Source organism: Eurosta solidaginis, chromosome 4, assembly GCF_040869045.1.
Source record: "Eurosta solidaginis isolate ZX-2024a chromosome 4, ASM4086904v1, whole genome shotgun sequence".
Classification (NCBI taxonomy): domain Eukaryota; kingdom Metazoa; phylum Arthropoda; class Insecta; order Diptera; family Tephritidae; genus Eurosta; species Eurosta solidaginis.
In genome coordinates, this window is record NC_090322.1 from 200,317,856 (window position 1) to 200,339,542 (window position 21,687).

Below are 21,687 nucleotides of genomic sequence, written 5' to 3' on the forward strand. Positions count from 1 at the left end.
CGAAAGAAAAACAAGGTGTCTTCATAAAAACGGATAAATATACCGAATCCTATATCATCCCAAATTCGTGGAGTAAGTCTATCTTTAAGCCACAAACTGAAGTATCTTGGAGTCATATTAGACACGTTCGGTTATGTTAGGTTGAGTGGTAGTCACCACAGCAGGAAAAGCTCACTATGACGTTAGGACAACATAAGACCCATCTCCGCCCTGGAGCCATGACAGAAATACTTTCGTCTAGTTCTGCTAAAAGCTTCTCAGTCAAGCATGAAGTGCTCGATGATTGAAATACGTAAGACAGTACAGTAAGGGGGCGTTTTCAGTTTCTTGAGACATTCTGCATGACCTGACATTGGACAATGACCTGTCAAAACTCCAATCAACATTTATAGATGAGCCTTGATTAACCCAGTAAGTTTAATAGATCGCATACTATCCACCACAAGAGTTAAAGTCCGCATAGCTTTGTTTAGCCGACTATAACCTGAGATCCAGATGATGTAAATCTTAAAATAGTTAAACGCAACCGCAAACGATAACAGGCAATCACATGCCACCCTCGATCGCAACCACAATTGAGCCCAGGCTTTAATAGCTGCATTGCTATAAGAGTAGATTTGTAATTCGCATCTGCAATAGCAGCAACTTTAAACCCAGTGTTTTAATAGCCGCTTGCCTATAAAAGTAGATGTGCAAGTCTCTAACCATAATACCGGAAGGCATCCCATCTATCGCATCTTCAATATAAGCGACTTCCTTTTGAAAAACGCTGCAGTGAGCGGACAACTTAAGCTTGCAGCTTACTTTGAGCTTTTGACAGAAAACTCCCCTTCACTTTCGAGCAATCCGTGTACTAGTTAACCAGTCCACTGTGCCAGATTCGTTTTTCCCTACTCCTCTCTCGAGCAGATGATTGTTCAAGACAGAAATAGTGACTGGAGTGCGTATATAGAGGAGCGCGCAAAGAAAGCCACAATTCTTGTAGGAGGAAAATTACATTCTGTTGGCCAGACATTTTTGCACTATACTTTACTATATGGAGTTCTGGCATAAAAGGCATTCAAATCTACGAGCCTCAAACGCTTGCAAACAGTTACTTATATTAACTTGGGTTTAGAGGTCTCTATTCGATCTTTGAAGGGCACTTGAGAATCAGAGCCAAATATATTTAAAGCAATTATTCATCTAATGATTTGGGCGGGAGAGGTAAACCCGTCTACTTTCTTCCAAAAAATTATTGGTTAAGTATACTTTATCCTTTTTAAGCTGCGTGAGAGTGCAAGCATTACATAAAAGGCAAAGGTGATCTGGTCAGCATTTTCGGCTTGCAGGATATCACGGTTTATTTGGTCGTCCTATGATAAAGGAAGCACGTAGATACTTAAAGCACTAAAGAGGTCAGCATTAAAGTAATTTAGAAGCCTTCTCACTGAACAATGTAAGATAGGTAACAACAACTCTAAAATGGGTGATTACTGTCACAGCTGCAGACGTATTTAGTAAATTGCGGCTGTCTACTATCGATCAGAAGCTGTAGGCTTAACCTTGCAAGTGAAAGACTTTTATATGATCTTATAAATTTTGCAGCACCTAGCTTCGATCAACACTTACATATGTAACTGCTGTCTCTTTTTCAATTTCTCCAAGCGAATACTACGCTCACCCTTCTCTTCTTTTTGAAGTTATTGGTATTTATATTGCATTATATCCTGTTTGGGGACGCTGTGGTGTGGTGGTGCCATGCTCGGGCTATCATACCTAGGGCCCTGTGTTTAAGCCCCGGACAAAGGAACATCAAAAATTTAGAAACAACTTTTTTTAATTATTAGTATTATTGTGATGGGTGTATTTCAACAATGAAAAGCTTCTCATTGAAAGATCATCCGTACGAAATAGGCGTAAAACATGTAAATTCCGTCCCACCAATTTTTCGGCCCTTGTAGTTTTATTTTTTCTATCGTTTTATGACAAAGAACTTTGTATAGATGTGCGCTCCGACCAGAGCGAACTCTCTTTTATACTTGTTTACATTTCAAAACACTTCCTGGTGAAGTGCTGCGTGTTATATAAGGGTTAGAAAAGGCTCTTTTGTTAGAAATTTATTTTGGTGCTTTGCTTTTGTTATATTAAATTACAACAATAACAGTCGAAAAGTCAAACTATTTAGCTGATTTCTTCGTGTTGCCGTTTCCTTTGCTGTGACATCTTTTTACTCTTTATTTAGCACTCACACATGCACGCAAACATACACTGGAAAAACTCTCACTCAATAGCAGATTCACTCCAGCCAGCTGACCAGCCAACACAAGTTCATCTCGTTCACTTCACTTTATATAGTTTGTCTGTTTTGCAGGCTGTGACAAAAGTTTGTCAGCTTCATTTTTGCCATATACTGATTATCCTGTCTACAATTTTGCTTTTTTTATTTTTTCAATTTTTTTTTTGCAAAATGTAGTTACAGTAAGTCACCAGTAACATCTGTTCTAGTTTAGTGGAAAAACTTTTTGCAATTTGGTAAAATTATTTTTTGTGTGCGCTACAAATTCCTAGACACATTCTCACACACTCACACTTACAAGTATATTTATACATGTATGTACACAAATTACAATTATTGTGATTGTTGTTATTTTGTTAATAGTTTTTACTACTTTTACTTTTATTATTATTATTGCTGGCATTTTTGTTGTTTTCAAGTTTTGTATTGAAAATCTTACAAATTAAGGCGAATGCATAAAAGTTTCTCTGAAGTTCTTTATAGGTTTACCAGGTAATAAAAGCAATTATTTACAGTGTAATGTTATGTAATTGTGAAAGCATATGTATTGTTGTACTAATATCCCAGTAACCTGTGGAGATCACAATGTCTAGGCTCTCTGAAAAATTCGCCTATTCTTTGGATAATCATTCCTAAGTTTTGTGCGGTGTATGAAAAAAAATATTAATTAAATTATACCGCAAGCAATCCTGAAAGTGTTCAGTAATTACTTCAACATAATTTGGAAATCCGCCGAACTTTATCCTTATTTATTCCGAAATTATACGTAAAAAGTCTAAAATGATCGCAAACTTATCCTCAAAATAGCCAAGAAAAGGCCATGGAAAAATGGCTCAAAGAATTGATACGAAAGTCAAGTCTGAAATGCTTTCAAAAAAGTACGAAAAATATTCTGAAAAAACGTCGTAGCTATCCGGAAACAGCCCTACATCTATCCCAATAAGATTCCGAAGTGATATTGAAAGTAGTGCAGAAATAATCCGAAAATAGCTCTAAAACTTTTTCGATCACAAGTTTATTCTCAAAACAGCAAAGAAGAAACCCTGAAATGGTCCGAAGTGTCCGAATCAATCCTGAAAAAATTGTGAAATCATTTCTGCATTATCCAGAAACAACATTTAAATTATCCTAATAAGATCTGTCATGGAGTCGTACCAGAGATCTATTTTCAACTCCAAAGAAATCCCCCAGTTTGCAAGTAGTCGAGCTGTGCATGCTAGCTTTAGCCGGGTTCTAAGCTCATCGGAGTGGTGGGCTCTTGCTCACTACTTTTGTGCAAATACATGACCGTACAATAAAAGAAATTCATGCACAATATACCTAACTAAACTAGACAAAAGAACATGCAATAGAAATCAAAAAAAATACCCCTTTTCTAATACACAGACAGACTTCTCCGATGATGGAAGCTCTAGATTCAAATCCGAGAAGCAATATACCCGCTTCTCCAATCTCCCCTATCCAACCATTACGAGATACACATTTGCAGTATCACCAAACCCAACCAAAATCCACAGACCTACGGCTCAATCATCCCACTAAATTAACAACTCTATCTTTTCATCTTGATCACTTACTTATAACAATTAATTTATTAATTCGATTCAGATTCTTATACATTTTTATAATCTCAGCTATACTTATCTGCCCTATCCTAAATTTACATTTATTACTGGCAATTAACTTGTATTTATTCTCTTCAAATATTTGGAACACCCTAATAATTCGTTTGTTATCTTATAGTTTAACAAATTGGTTATATATCTATATAAACGTACATATTCTTGTTTATAAGAGATAACATTTAAGAAGAAAAGCAATACGTTCTCTTAGCAAAGGAAGATTTCATATCATAATCAGACAACTGTCTGTACGTATTTACATAAGTACATATCTACATAGCTAGGTATAAACTTTTGCGCGATCGCATTGCCTTTCTGCTGTTCATATGCATAACAATGTAATGATCAACAATCAAAGAGTACTTGCAATTGTCCGATCGAGGTCAGCAGGCGCCCGATGAACTGCGTCGGTAGGCTGGAAAGCTTCTCTTAAAAAGTTTCTCACTACTCTACTGCTATATGTACATACATATTTACACATGTGGTGGGAGATTTAAACAGGGATATTTGCTTCTTTTTTTTTTTCTTTTCAAGCTCAGCAAATAGTTTACTCATTTTACCTCTATAATAATACTACCGCTAGAAATTTACGCACGCCAGTGCATCGTTAACAAAATATATTAGAGGGGTTTATCCCGCTATTAGCAGCAAAAAAAGACTTAAGCCGAAAACCTATTATTATAAAATGATTTCAGGAAAGTATGTGAATGTATCTATATTTAATTATTTTTATAATTAAATATTTTATTAGGGAATTTACAAATTAGAAAATGTTTGCAGCTCTGTCCGTCTGCACTCGAAAATTGCATAACTTTAAAATTCAAGGTGATAATAAAATTTTTTTTTCTATTTTACAAATTTTTCATTCTTCTTTACATATTGATTCGCATTATATTTAAGACAAGTTACTTGATTTTAAAGCCTTACTTAATACAAAAAAAATTATTTGTAGAACCACGAGGCTTCACATTAATCACAGAAGAAATTTGAACAATATAAATGTACGAAAAAGATTTTGGTTCTATCGAGTAGTTTGGGGCAATTGTCTCGGTTTTTTTTTTCATATAAGGACTGTTGGTGTATTTCGGATTTCACAGAAATTTACAGACTAAAACTTTGGCCGGTGGACGACCTAGCCAAACTGTTTTTAGGCAGGTAAAGATATCCGGTATACGCATATATCAGCATAAATAAATTTAAAGTTGGATGGCTCGATGACTTTGTTGCCGCCTGTATCCTATCATCACCAGTTTTTCTATTGAAAGTGATCCACTATCTTTTTGCCTTTTAGTGAAGCATGTGTCAGCACTCGTAAGCGAATAAAAATTTAGAAATTCCTTTTTTTGGAATTATTGCTTTTAAATTACAGATCAACGAATTTAAGCGCGATATCGATATTTGTTACTATCCAGACTTTAACTTATATATTTTTTCTTATTCGAACTTCACACTTTGACGATCCCAATCAGAAAGACGGAAGCTCTTACTTTTGCGGAAGCCCTCACCGATCGTTCTCTCATATCCCTCAGCTGATCGATTCTCTCCAAGGTAATACCATTCTCAACTGTCAGAATGAAAAACCGTTCCCAGCTAGTGTTGTTAAACACAAAAAAAGATTGCATATTATAATTTTTTTCTTTTAACCCAAAAAAATTAGAAAATCGCACTCACAGACCGCAAGGTGATCATTAAAAAAATCCCGAAATTATATGAAAACAGTTTTCAAATTATTCCGAAAATGATCAGCAAATGATCCAGAAGTTACAAAAAATATTCCACAAATGCTACAAAAATGGTACACAGATAGTTCTGAATAATCCCCATAAAACCTCGAATATAATGCCTAAATAATTTGGAAAGAGTCCCCAATTGATCCAAATAACGATACCGAAATAAGCCCAAAACTGTTCTGAAATTATGCCGAAAATGGTCATGTAACAAGCAGATATAATCAGCGTAGCTTTGAATAAAGTTTCGAAACTTTTCGGAAACAATTCCGACAGAGCTTTGGAATTATCCCAATAAGATCCCGAAATGGTCATATAACCAATCTGGAAGTTATACAAAAATAGGTCTAAAATGATTCGTAAAATTAAAAATAAAACAGTCTCCAAATAATAATTAAGTACTCCCAAAATTGTCATCCATGGATCAAAAACCTTTACTGAAATCCACCCAAAATATGTCCGAAATCCCGAAATTATCTGAAAAATAGTTTTAAAATTATTTCGAAAATTGTCAGCAAATTATCCAGAAATTATAAAAAATATTCCTCAAATGCTACGCAAATGATTTCCAGATAATTCTCAACAATTCCAACAAAATCTCGGATATAATGCTAAATTGTTTGGAGAGTCCCCAATTGATCCAAATAACGATACCAAAATAAGCCCGAAACAGTTCTGAAATTATGCCGAAAACATTTTCAAAATGATCCAGTAACAAGCAGATATAATCAAAATGACTTTGAATATAGTTTCGAAAATTTTCTGAAACAATCCCGACAGAGCTTTTAAATTATCTCAATAAAATCCGGAATAGGTAATTTAACCAATCTGGAAATTATACAAAAATAGGTCTAAACTGAAAAAAAAATTGTAAAAAAATAGTCCCCAAATAATGCGAAATCATCCCGAAATAATGTCAAATATAATCCTTAAGTACTCCCAAAATAGTCTCCTATTGATCAAAAATCTATACCGAAATTAACCCAAAATAGTTCTGAAATCATGCCTTAATTCCGGCACGTGCAAAATGGTCCCAAAAGGTGCCGATATCATCAAAAGATTTTCGGAAACAATAGGATCGCGAAGTGATCATAAAATTAATAAGCAAACTACTAAAAACTACTGAAATTATTTTTAAAAAAAATGTGAACATAATGACATGAAAATGAAATGAAATGAGTGGAATAACACACTATCTCGGATGCCATAATAAGTTTAAATATTCCCTACTTCAGAATTGGTTTCAAAAACGGAATTTTGTGTAAAAATGTTTTTTACATAGGCCGGTTTCGAGCTGGCGTTCGCGATGGCGTGATATTCCACTCTACTATCGAAACGATCCCGAAATAAAAAAAACACATTAATTTCAAAGTAGTTTTAAAACATAATAATAGTAACGAAAGAGCCTTGAAATGTTCCAAATAAAATTACCAAAATACTATTCTGAAAATAGCCCTCCTACCATTCCGAAAACAACCCCGGAATGTTTCTGAGATGGCCCGAAAAGTTTATGAATAACACAAACGGAAAAACGGCTACAAATATCCCAAAGATAATTGCTAAATGTCCCAAAATGAACACGAAACAATCTTAAAGCAATTGGGAAGTATTCCTTCAAACCTGTAGGGTAACGTTTCTCCAAAGGTCTCTTTGTACCTCTTTCGCAAATTACTCATTTGGTTGTCTGGGATACATCGCTCTGCGCTTACTTACATAAATATAAATATATACATGCACATGAAAAATTTCACTTGCAACTATTCAAGGTTCTTTAAGTCAGATGTCCAACTTGATCCTTGAAAGAAAAGTTTTTCTAAAGACCCTTTAGTTTGAGTTCGTATAAATCAAATGGTCAGGTTTGAAGAGTTAAAAAGTTCTGGATAAAAATTTGTATCTCGTTTTCTGTGGCTATTAGGTCATTAGCTTATGGCTGGCCAAACTTAAGAATACGTTAGCGAGTATTGGTTAGGCCAAATATAAGTTTACGGCAAGTGTGCCAGAAGAAGTTCAATCAATTGAGTGTAGAGGCGCTCTAGGAGAACATAAAAATCTATGCTATATCATTTAAAATTTGTTTTCCTTTTAACTAGATTATGCTAATAAAATATCCAGTAGACTTGACTAACATTTTTTAAAACGAAATATTTATTTTTAAAATGTGGCTTGTTATGATACAATTTCTTTCAATTCAATTTCATTCAATTTATTATCTACTGATACGGAGTAAGCCCATATCTTGCTATCGAGCTGAGAATAGTAATGATATTACCAGCTAAATAGACAAGCTATCAATATCTCTGTAAATATTAGCAACACCATTAGTTCGCCCTTAACCCCTTAGATAAATTGGGCCACTGCTAGCAAGTTACGTCAGCCATTCCTGTTTTGAGATAACTAATGCCAATTGAGACCACCAAGGGAGATCATTTCTTCCTCCATCTGTTTTCGTCGAATCAATGGGAGTACTTCGTTCCTCTGCTGCGTAGTTTGGTTATCGGTTGGAATGTTTTAAGCCTGAATGTCTGCGCCCGTTCGCATAAAAGTACCTTAGGCCGTAATTCTTGGTTATGTGCTCGATTGGGCTAAGGTATACGACTTTTATCCTCTCACATTGGAAGCGCAAGTGGTGAAAGGCTGAGGCAATCTTCTGATTTATTTTCATCATATAAGCCTTTAGTGTAACAGGGCGACCTCTGCCAATCTCTTGCTCTGCCTTGAACAGGGAGAAGTGTCAATAGTTCTTGTTCAAGAGCAGTGACTAAATGGTAAAGGCAATAACATTTTTGTAATGATGACAGCTAAATATAACTTTATAGCCATGGGCGAAGACCATATCATCGCTGCAGCAAGGCTGAAAAAGGGGAACTATCATTAGAGCCGACGCTTATACCCGCCATTACACATGGTATTGCTCAGACCCCCAAGCCAAAACTGAGTAACTTTTTTCTTTTATTTTAAGCGAGCGTTTGTGTATCTGTGGGGAAATGACCCCTCCTGTAGTGTTTTCGCTGAGAACTCGTTCTCTGACTACCCGTTAATGCAGTTCTCTCACCATAAGTTATTTTCCTATAAACGCCTCCTCCCCATTGAAACCTGATGGATGTATGGAACAACCTCCGAATTGAGCGCGGACAGTAAATGACGCCAGAACTTCCAGTAAACGGTTTTTCAAAATGACCCTAAGGGATTAAACTACCCTCGGACTGGGAAAATTACAAGGCAGAGAGAAGCACAGTCAAAGAAACTGAAACATATGGGTGCCAGGGCATAACGATATCTCAAATCAAATTGGGCCTGTCAGCAGCGACTTTGGAGCTACATTGTGCTTTTTCCCTCTACTTCTTGACAGAGATGCCTTGCGTCAACTGAGCAAGAGCTGCGCTGAAACTTTCTTTTGCTTGGTGTGAACACCTTTCTGGCCCGGTACGACTCTAGGCGCTGGGTAGAAGAGTTCATCTATCTATGGTTATTCCAGTATCCAGCTTCTACAAGGTCCAGGCTTAAATTTCGCTCTTGGGACGTGTCGGCTCTCCGGAGAAAAAAAAAACCGATGAAAGGTGTCTTCGATGCATTTAAGTGCATGGAAATGTGTTTTTCCATTTATAAGTTAAGCAATAATAAGTTCACAAAGCTCAAATAAACATTCAATGTAACATTAAAACCAAAATCAACAGGCATCCAGTCAGAATAGCAATCGATCGAAAAAGTATTAAACTGTTGCTTCAGAAAAAGTTCGACACACTTCTGAGGTTGTTTAAAAGCGTTGTTTAATTTGAATTTTAATTACATGATTGAGCGCATCAGTTGAGATTGAATAAGAAAGCGTGGCTAAAAGTGTAAGATTGATGAATGAAAAGTGAAAAGTTGAGTGTGTGTGTGTGTTTGTGTGAGTGTAGCAAAAATGTAACAGCTGTAAAAGTTTCGATAAAAAAAGAGCAGTTGGCGAAAAAAGAGCCACGGAACAAGTTTTTTTCCGCGCTCATTTACAGTTTTCTTTTGTTGCTAAAGTTTTGTACGTTAATTTCTGTAGGAAGGGTGACACTGCCACTTAAAACGTATTAATAAACATAGTTGCCATTTAAGTGAATATTCTTGTACGAAAATATTTAACATGCCCGAAAACTGTACATGTTCTTATGCGAAAAATATATTTATAGCTCAAAATCCTCAAAAAAAAAGTACTAATAGCATAGGTGTATGTGTTGTGCGTGATCTCATCTAACCAAATCGGACATCAAATGATTATTTCTAATTCTGATCCGATTCTATACGTTCTAATTATAATATTGTAACGAATGTTAGCAGCACTGAGCAATGCTATCGTCTCTAAGCCGATGCTAAGCAGTGATGTGAATGCACATCAATAATTCAATCATTATACATAAACGAATAAATAATTGCGTCTACACATATGTACACATCCCGACGAGCAACATTTACATACAAGGCAGCGAGAGATGAGATGTCACACACAGATGAATTTACTTATACGCGTATGTGTGTGCGGGAGACTGTAAACTACAAACTCACATATGTACATCTGAGAAGCGCTAAAAAGTAGACAATTGTAAACAAGTAGAAACTATATGAGAACTATACACACACGAATATAGTTGGCAAGTTCTGGAAATGGAAGAGCCTAGAAGTATGCAGCGTAAACTATAAAAGAGGGGCAAGCGAGTAAGAAGTAATTCAGTTTGAGTTGAGCAATCAATCAGTTATTGATTAAGCACGCGATCTGGCGGCCAATAGTAGAGTTTAATTTGAGTTATCAATCAGTTTGGTTATTAAGCCAGCGAGTAGCAAAGTATAGGTGTTATTGTGAAGTACTTTAATAAAGGCCATTTTTCCATTATTCAATATTGGAGTTATTTATTCAACAGTTTAGTGATTCGAACTTAGCAGAGGATTGCAAATAAGAGGATTTGCAAGTAAATTCGTTACAATATGATCTTTAAAGTGTGATATATTGTTTTTCTACAAGAGCCTATATGATGTAAGAAACATGTTATGATGCGATATCAAACGGTGCATTAAAAAATTGTGCAATATTTGCAGCACTGTGATTATAATAAGATGAGCTTACATTTTTTAATGTGATATAAAATTGAAATTTATAAAGCTGCAATGAGATACGATATTATGGTCTATTGTACACGTCGGTAATATTACGAGATCTTATGATTTATGATGATATGATTTTATTTTATTTTATATGGCATTGTATGACATACAAGTATATTGAGATTTAAAATTATTTACCATTTCCGATTTGATTTAATCGACACTTGTTCTGGTATTGTCCTAAATATAATGGGTTTGATAACCCATCATTTGATATGTCACTCACATGGTATAATTTGTCTTATTTGGATTGATATCGTGTCATTTGATATATTAGTCACTTGGTCTGGTATGATTTTATGCAATTTGATAAGGTATTATTAGTTACGATATTATGATATTAATGCCGTTTTTAGATCTATTTCTTATGATGTTGCCATAACTGTGTTGATTTGATGTACCAGCCACATAATATAATATGATTGTATTTAGTTTAGATATAATATTGTACATATCTTAATTTATCAAATAATGTATTGAACTATTTTCAGATATGATATCACTAACATTTGAGATGTGATAATAATCGATGTTTTGCATTCGTTGGTTTTATTTCTTATCAATTGATATGTCTGGCAAATGGCACGAAAAAGTCATATATTTAATTTGGCCCAATGTTATTTGAAATAAATATATTGTGACGATTATGAGTGACACTAAGTGATACTCACATCCCTAGTCTGATGCTAAGTAAATGAAGTCACAACAACAATAAAGCAGACAGTCACTTGTATCTACATAAACGAATCAATCATTATGTATACACATATTTAGGTACACGCAGCTGAGAAGCAAGGCACAACTACATGCATAATATCTGAGATACTCCTGAAAGTATGCAATGAGAGAAGCTATGAAATCGTTTAATTGTAGTTACAGCTGAGAGAATTTGAAAGCTCATGTGTAACGTAGCGTTACAATAACGTAACCCCATATATTTCCTTATTCACTTAAACCTGAACCTCCCTGTACTTATTTTTCTATAGCATAGCCAACAACCACTTGTACTTATTTTATAGTCAACAACCACTGATAGCAAACCAATGAAAATCACAATAATTGTGTGTTGACTTCTCAACCAGTTTGCGGCACCATCCATATAAACATCGAATTTGCATTTTTGCAATTCAGTCCTCGAGGGGAGCCAGCGGGAGTGGTTGTCTTTTTAAAGACAAAATAACCACTTCGGCTAGCTAGCTGAGTGGAAGGGGCGCTGTCATGGCGCTGGTCACCCTCCACCAGGGCTGGACGACGCGAAGGGTGTCTTCGGACTACTTTTCCCTCCGTCGCCCACCTTGGTGCTTGAGCGGCCCGCTGCCTCAATGACCAAATACCCCCTTCCCCCTCAGCTCGGGCTGCGTGGCAGGGGCGCAGTGATGGCGCGGGTCACCCTCCACCAGGGCTGGACGATGCGCGTGGTTTCTTCGGAATACTTTTCCCTCCGTCGCCCACCTTGATGCTTGAGCGGCCCGCGGCCTCAATGACCCAAAGCACCCCTCCCCCTCAGCTCTGGTTTAATAGGCTGGTCGGAGCGGTGGGACCACTCCCACTAGTTAGCTAGGGAGAAGAGGGTGCGGCCGTGGCGCAAGTCACCCCTTGCTGCACCAGGACGACGAGAGTGGTGTCTTCGGGCTACTTTTCCCTCCGACGCCCTGGTCCGGTAAGGAATGACCGTCTGCCCGAACGACCGCACGACCCCTCTCCATAGCTCTGGTTTCAGCCGTGAGCCGATGCGTGCGCACAGAGGCTACCGCTGTGCCGTTAAGGTGCACTTCCCCTCCGCCCTCGGGTCGACCCACGATGCCCCGGCTGGCACAACTCCGCCCCCCTTACGCACTTTCTACTAGTGTGCAAGTAGGGAGGCGGGGGTGTCCAGCGGTGAAACCAGCACTAACGAGTCTCTTCCCCAGGTGACCGACCGGCCTACTATCGATTCTGCCGAAGACTGCCGATCAATCCGATCCCGCCGATACCGTCAACCGACCCCGCCCGGAACGAGCCGCCGCTGTCCAGGTAAACCCCATCGCCAGTCTACTTCCCCTCTCACCACGGCCCTGGTACGCGCTCCGTAGCCCACCGCCGCTGCCGTCGCATCGTCGTCCCTCTGGTGCCGCCGCTGCCTCCATCCCGCGGGTGCTACGCCGACCGTTGGCCATCCGCCCTACTACCGCCGTGCCCATCCCGCCTTGCTGGTGCCGCCGCAGCCACACCAACCACTAGCCGTTCGCCGTCCTATCGCCATTCAGCCGCCGCTGCTACAACGACCGTTGGCCGTTCCCCATCCTAACGCCGTTAAGCCGCTGCTACGACGACCGTTGGTCGTTCGCCGTCCTACGGCTGTTAAGCTGCTGCATCCGTCACGCCGCTGCTACACCAGTCACTGGCCGCTATTCACCCTACCGCCGTTAAGCCGCTGCTTCTATCACGCCCCTGCTTCCGTACCGCCGTACCAGTCCGTCCGTTACCCGATCGTTCAACCGCCCTACCGAACCTCCTCTACTCCAACGACCATAAGCCGCCGCTCCGCCCCCTCGCCATCTTGCGACGGAAAGCTGCTGCCCGCCTAATATCTCCAGCCGTGTGTGCGTGTGTTCGTAACATATAAATATCGTGTATTTATTCAGTAGGGGTTTGTGGGACCTTTACTCGACTCTGGATTGACTGAGCGTTACCCCAGCCTTAGACAAAACCCACCTCATACATGGACAACTGGTAGATTCTGGAAATGGAAGCGCCTAGAAGATGCGAACGTTGAAATCAGAGAGTATAAAAGGCAGCAAATGTAGAGGCGCTGGAATTCAGTTTGATTTGAGCTATCGAGCAGTTTTGATTAAGCACGCAATCTGTCGGGCTATAGAAGAGTTTCATTTGAGCTACCAATCAGTTTGGTTACTAAGCGAGCTATTCGTTGCAAAGTATAAGTGTTATTGTGAAGTACTTGAATAAAGGCCATTTTTCCATTATTCAATATTGGAGTTATTTATTCAACAGTTTAGCGATACGAACGTGGGCAGAAGATTGCAAATAAGGAGAATTGCAGTAAAATCGTTACGATATGTTAGAAAATTATGTTATTTACATTTCGGAACTTGACGTCGGATAGATCCAACGCGATTTTATAGTACTTTTTTTTTTATGTTTGCTTGACTGGATTGATATCATATCATTTAACATGTCAAGAACTGAGATCATTTAGGTCGCATTGGTTGATGCGATGTGACATAGTGATATGATAGTATAATATAATAATAATCTTAATAGCAACAAGATTTTCTTTTTTTTCATTTCCATACTTCCCTAACTATACCTCCCATATAAATTTTTCGCTTCGATAACTGGTTATTATTATGCAAAAATTTTAATAATTGCGATTTTTTCTCCTAGTCCAAGAACCATCTATAGGTTGTCATCTCTAAATGAAAGTACAAAATAAAAGAGAAACGTGAAAATGTGAGAGCTAATATTCATGTAAACGGCTAGATTAACTATTGTGGAGGTGTAAATGTGGTCTTATAGGTATGATATTATCTAGCCTGTAACGTAAGCTCACCAACTTTTTGAGATTAATTATAGGTCCCGGGAAAAGTCATATCAAAATATTTAAGAAAAAAATTTCAGCTCAAGTAAGTTTTTTTAATATTATTATTTTTATCATTATTATATGAAACGAAATGCACGAGATAGTTTAAAACTTGTGATATGATATTATATGATAAGATGTTATCGTTTGAAATATTTAAGGTGGGTTTTTAACTCCGGCGGTTGGAAAATGTTAACCTTATAGAAAAGTCGTATCGGCAATGGAATGTATCAAATTTGTAATAAATATATCAAAACGGCAACTATGGCTTTAGGACCATCATTTCACTCTTTGTCGGGCCTCATTTGTGGTAGTATATATATGTCAACGTTGATTGAATTGATTTTCTCTGCCCATTTATCGCTTCGACGATACACTGCTAAGTTACATGCGCATCTTCGTTACCAGGAATAAAAACTAGAAACTTTTCTTCCATGCCTTCCTTGGCAACGTTAAGAAAGTAGCTTGCAATAGTTTGTGGCAAAAATGTAAAACTTTTCAAAGCAAACAAAGTGTTGCAGCTTGTTGACTATTTTGTAGGTTTTGTTTTTTACCGAACGTTAACAGAGCATTAGTGAAGCGTGACGCTTGGAGAACAGTATGGCATTCTGCTTTGCAGCTTATCGATGTTGATCCTTTTTATGGCAATTGCTGTTTAACGCAAACTGCTGCAACTTAAGAGGTGAACTTAAAGCAACATGTTAGTGGTTTTTAATACAGTTGTCATGTGGGTGATGCGATCTACTGGTAAGGAAATATATAAACTTAGTTGACACCGAGTTCAAATTATACAAAAGTTATTATAATATCCGCATGTGATGATATTTGAACAAAAATTACTATGACCAATTATTCGAAGGTGACAACGGAGCCTCGGTCGAGTTGTAACAAATCTGGAAGAGTTACAACTTTGGTGTCCTAGAAAATATTGCTCCCTATACAGGTCGCAGGACGGCCGCTGTGGTATGGTGGCAGCGTACTTCGTCTACCACATCGAAGGTCTTGGGTTCAAGAAGCGGGCAAAGCAACATAAAAAATTAAGAAAAAAGTGGTTTACAGCTGCTTGGTAAGCTCCTGCCAACTTGTAGGAAAAAGTAAAAGTGAACACGACGGAAATTGGAAGAGCAGTTCGGGCCAAAATCTCCTCGGAGGTAAATCGCGCGAAGTGTTTTTTTGTATAAAGCTTAATATGCATACTAATACTTTAACTTTTTATAATTAGTTCTACTATAGTTCTTTTACCGTAGCAATGAAAATGGCGAATAAATCGTTAACAGCATGTTGAATCAACACGTAACACCTACCCGATGCCTGCAGAAATAATGTGAAAAGTGTTTGAAGGAGAAGTGGCGAAATTTCAAAGTTAAGAGCTCATATTTTTAGACACTTAATTTAGTATTTGAAAAAAACATAAAAGTTAGGCTTGGCTGGGAACCGATGATGTATTGTGATTAACGAAGAAATAAAAAAGGAATCAATGATGAACTTTGGAAGGTTTTGCGTTGGTATGAGTGCTAAAAAAACAATGCAAAAATACATCCGATGTCAAATAAGCTGAGGAAACTATTTTCTTCAATCCAAATTTAAATTTTATTGAATAATTTGGGAAAAAATTGATACAACGTGACATCAGGACGAACAAGACGACAGTTTTTTCGATTATTATTTGTAAAACTCTTCAAAATCTTTTCTACCGTCAGTGAACCCGCACTCCAGACGGCAAACTACCAATAACACTTCCCGAGCTTACAGCTTGTCGAAAGTGTTGTACAAATCTAAATCAAATTATCGAAAAACAATAACCATAATAATACCGAAGCAGGTCACAGGTAAAAAGTGGAGAGATACAGTTTTTTACCCTTCTGTTACAATAAGAAAAACTTCTATATATGCCATTAAGGTCAGGAAATGGCCAGCCCTATGTTCTGCATGTATTGGTTCAAAAGTTTGTATACTTAGATGTAGCTTTCAACATTTATAAATTTGATTGATTATTCAAAGGTTTGTATAAAAATTAAGAGTATGTATGTGCTACAGCTATCTACATTAATTTTTTTAAATTTCAGTTGGAAGCAATGTAAACCATTTGTATCTGTATTTAATAAGCGAGACATGCCCGTATTGCCTTATACAATTGTTTTTGTTATTGATATTAGAGAAAAACAAATAAGGAAGGCTAAGTTCGGGTGTAACCGAACATTACATACTCAGTTGAGAGCTGTGGAGACAAAGTAAGGGAAAATCACCATGTTGTAAAAAGAACCTAGGGTAACCCTGGAATGTGTTTGTATGACATGTGTATCAAATGGAAGGTATTAAAGAGTATTTTAAGAGGAACTGGGCCATCGTTCTATAGATGGACGCCATTAAGGGATATCGCCATAAAGGTGGGCCAGGCCTGACTCTAGAATTTGTTTGTACGATATGGGTATCAAATGAAATGTGTTAATGATAATTTTAAAAGGGAGTGGGCCTAAGTTCTATAGGTGGACGCCTTTTCGAAATATCGCCATAAAGGTGGACCAGGGGTGACTCTAGAATTTATTTTGTACGATATGAGTATCAAATGAAAGGTATTAATGAGTATTTTAAAAGGGCGTAGGCCTTAGTTCTATATGTGGACGTCTTTTCGAGATATCGCCATAAAGGTGGACCAGGGGTGACTCTAGAATTTTTTTGTACTATATGGGTGTCAAATGAAAGGTGTTAATGTGTAATTAAAAAGGGTGCGGGTCCTAGTTCTATAGGTGGACGCCTTTTCGAGATATCGCCACAAAGGTGGACCAGGGGTGACTCTAGAATTTGTTTGTACTATATGGGTGTCAAATGAAAGGTGTTAATGTGTAATTAAAAAGGGTGCGGGTCCTAGTTCTATAGGTGGACGCCTTTTCGAGATATCGCCACAAAGGTGGACCAGGGGTGACTCTAGAATTTGTTTGTACTATATGGGTGTCAAATGAAAGGTGTTAATGAGTATTTTGAAAGGGAGTGGGCCTTAGTTCTATAGGTGGACGCCTTTTCGAGATATCGCCACAAAGGTGGACCAGGGGTGACTCTAGAATTTGTTTGTACTATATGGGTGTCAAATGAAAGGTGTTAATGTGTAATTAAAAAGGGTGCGGGTCCTAGTTCTATAGGTGGACGCCTTTTCGAGATATCGCCACAAAGGTGGACCAGGGGTGACTCTAGAATTTTTTTGTACTATATGGGTGTCAAATGAAAGGTGTTAATGTGTAATTAAAAAGGGTGCGGGTCCTAGTTCTATAGGTGGACGCCTTTTCGAGATATCGCCACAAAGGTGGACCAGGGGTGACTCTAGAATTTGTTTGTACTATATGGGTGTCAAATGAAAGGTGTTAATGAGTATTTTGAAAGGGAGTGGGCCTTAGTTCTATAGGTGGACGCCTTTTCGAGATATCGCCACAAAGGTGGACCAGGGGTGACTCTAGAATTTGTTTGTACTATATGGGTGTCAAATGAAAGGTGTTAATGTGTAATTAAAAAGGGTGCGGGTCCTAGTTCTATAGGTGGACGCCTTTTCGAGATATCGCCATAAAGGTGGACCAGGGGTGACTCTAGAATTTGTTTGTACGATATGGGTATCAAATGAAAGGTGTTAATGCGTATTTTAAAAGGGCGAGGGCCTTAGTTCTATAGGTGGACGCCGTTTCGAAATATCGCCATAAAGGTGGACCAGGGGTGACTCTAGAATTTGTTTGTACGATATGGGTATCAAATGAAAGGTGTTAATGAGTATTTTGAAAGGGAGTGGGCCTTAGTTCTATAGGTGGACGCCTTTTCGAGATATCGCCATAAACGTGGACCAGGGGTGACTGTAGAATTGGTTTGTACTATATGGGTGTCAAATGAAAGGTGTTAATGAGTAATTAAAAAGGGTGCGGGCCCTAGTTCTATAGGTGGACGCCTTTTCGAGATATCGCCATAAAGGTGGACCAGGGGTGACTCTAGAATTTGTTTGTACGATATGGGTATCAAATGAAAGGTGTTAATGCGTATTTTAAAAGGGCGAGGGCCTTAGTTCTATAGGTGGACGCCGTTTCGAAATATCGCCATAAAGGTGGACCAGGGGTGACTCTAGAATTTGTTTGTACGATATGGGTATCAAATTAAAGGTGTTAATGAGTATTTTAAAAAGGAGTGGGCCTTAGTTCTATATGTGGACGCCTTTTCGAGATATCGCCATAAACGTGGACCAGGGGTGACTGTAGAATTGGTTTGTACGATATGGGTATCAAATGAAAGGTGTTTATGAGTACTTTAAAAAGAAGTGGGCCTCAGTTATATATTTGGACGCCTTTTCGAGATATCGTCATAAACGTTGACCAGGGGTGACTCTAGAATTTGTTTGTACTATATGGGTATCAAATGAAAGGTGTTAATGAGTATTTTAAAATAGAGTGGGCCTTAGTTCTATAGGTGGATGCCTTTTCGAGATATCGCCATAAACGTGGACCAGGGGTGACTCTAGAATTGGTTTGTACGATATGGGTATCAAATGAAAGGTGTTTATGAGTATTTTAAAAAGAAGTGGGCCTCAGTTCTATATTTGGACGCCTTTTCGAGATATCGCCATAAACGTGGACCAGGGGTGACTCTAGAATTGGTTTGTACGATATGGGTATCAAATGAAAGGTGTTAATGCGTATTTTAAAAGGGCGAGGGCCTTAGTTCTATAGGTGGACGCCGTTTCGAAATATCGCCATAAAGGTGGACCAGGGGTGACTCTAGAATTTGTTTGTACGATATGGGTATCAAATTAAAGGTGTTAATGAGTATTTTAAAAAGGAGTGGACCTTAGTTCTATATGTGGACGCCTTTTCGAGATATCGCCATAAACGTGGACCAGGGGTGACTCTAGAATTGGTTTGTACGATATGGGTATCAAATGAAAGGTGTTAATGAGTATTTTAAAAGGGAGTGGGCCTTAGTTCTATAGGTGGATGCCTTTTCGAGATATCGCCATAAACGTGGACCAGGGGTGACTCTAGAATTGGTTTGTACGATATGGGTATCAAATGAAAGGTGGTAATGCGTATTTTAAAAGGGCGAGGGCCTTAGTTCTATAGGTGGACGCCGTTTCGAAATATCGCCATAAAGGTGGACCAGGGGTGACTCTAGAATTTGTTTGTACGATATGGGTATCAAATTAAAGGTGTTAATGAGTATTTTAAAAAGGAGTGGGCCTTAGTTCTATATGTGGACGCCTTTTCGAGATATCGCCATAAACGTGGACCAGGGGTGACTGTAGAATTGGTTTGTACGATATGGGTATCAAATGAAAGGTGTTTATGAGTACTTTAAAAAGAAGTGGGCCTCAGTTATATATTTGGACGCGTTTTCGAGATATCGTCATAAGCGTTGACCAGGGGTGACTCTAGAATTTGTTTGTACTATATGGGTATCAAATGAAAGGTGTTTATGAGTATTTTAAAAAGAAGTGGGCCTTATTTCTATATTTGGACGCCTTTTCGAAATATCGCCATAAAGGTGGGCCAGAGGTGACTCTAGAATTTTTTTGTACGATATGGGTATCAAATTAAAGGTACTAATGAGGGTTTTAAAAGGGAGTGGCCCGTGGTTGTATATGTGAAGCCGTTTTCGAGATATCGACCAAAATGTGGACCAGGGTGATCCAGAACATCATCTTTCATATGGCAGGCGTCACAACCATTTTACAAAGTTTTTTTCTAAAGTTATATTTTGCGTCAATAGACCAATACAATTACCATGTTTCATCCCTTTTTTCGTATTTGGTATATAATTATGGCATTTTTTTCATTTTTCGTAATTTTCGATATTGAAAAAGTGGGCGTGGTCATAGTCGGATTTCGGCCATTTTTTACACCAATACAAAGTGAGTTAAGATAAGTACGTAGACTGAGTTTAGTAAAGATATATCGATTTTTGCTCAAGTTATCGTGTTAATGGCCGAGCGGAAGGACAGACGGTCGACCGTGTATAAAAACTGGGCGTGGCTTCAACCGATTTCGCCCTTTTTCACAGAGAACAGTTACCGTCCTAGAATCTAAGCCTGTACCAAATTTCACAAGGATTGGTAAATTTTTGTTCGACTTATGGCATTAAAAGTATCCTAGACAAATTAAATGAAAAAGGGCGGAGCCACGCCCATTTTGAAATTTTCTTTTGTTTTTGTATTTTGTTGCACCATATCATTACTGGAGTTGAATGTTGACATAATTTATTTATATGCTGTAAAGATATTAACTTTTCTTTTAAAATTTGAATTAAAAAAAATTTTTTTTAAAAAGTGGGCGTGGTCGTTCTCCGATTTCGCTAATTTTTTTAAGCAGACATATAGTAATAAGAGTAACGTTCCCGCCAAATTTCATCATGATATCTTCAACGACTGCCAAATTATAGCTTGCAAAACTTCTAAATTACCTTCTTTTAAAAGTAGGCGGTGCCACGCCCATTGTCCAAAATTTTAATAGTTTTCTATTCTGCGTCATAAGTTCAACCCACCAACCAAGTTTCATTGCTTAATCCACATTTGGTAATGAATTATCCCACTTTTTCGATTTTTCGAAATTTTCGATATCGAAAAAGTGGGCGCGGTTATTGTCCGATATCGTTCATTTTAAATAGCGATCTGAGATGAATGCCCTGGAACCCACATACCAAATTTCATCAAGATACCTCAAAATTTACTCAAGTTATTGTGTTAACGGGCAGACGGACGGACGGACGGACATGGCTCAATCGAATTTTTTTTCGATACTGATGATTTTGATATATGGAAGTCTATATCTATCTCGATTCCTTTATACCTGTACAACCAACCGTTATCCAATCAAAGTTAATATACTCTGTGAGCTCTGCTCAACTGAGTATAATTACAAGGTTTACAAACGGCGATGGTTAATAACACATGTTTCTGAATGTCACTTCTTCCTCAGCTAGCTTCTCGGGAGCTGAGAATTGAACTCGAAATCTCGAACATTGATAATTTATATCAGTATAAAGGCAGATGCCTGCTTTGCAATTGGTATCTAAGGGTTGCCTTTTTGTTGCTAATCCTTTACACAACATTAGGTACATACTAATTCTATATGTTTTTAATCCTAATTGTGCGGAATACTTATAGGCGCGCTATCCAGATGTTAGTAACATTGGATTTATAAAAAAGGTCTTATATGCTTTATTGTTTAACTGGAGTATAAATTTGACTGGTGTTTAAGAAAGCAAGAATTAAGAATTAAGCTCAGCTTAACCAACTACTGAAAAACCGGGTCTTAATATATATATGACGAAAGCTTACACAGTTTATATAATGTTCGGTTTCTTAACTGAACTTATGCTCCTTACACGCTTTAT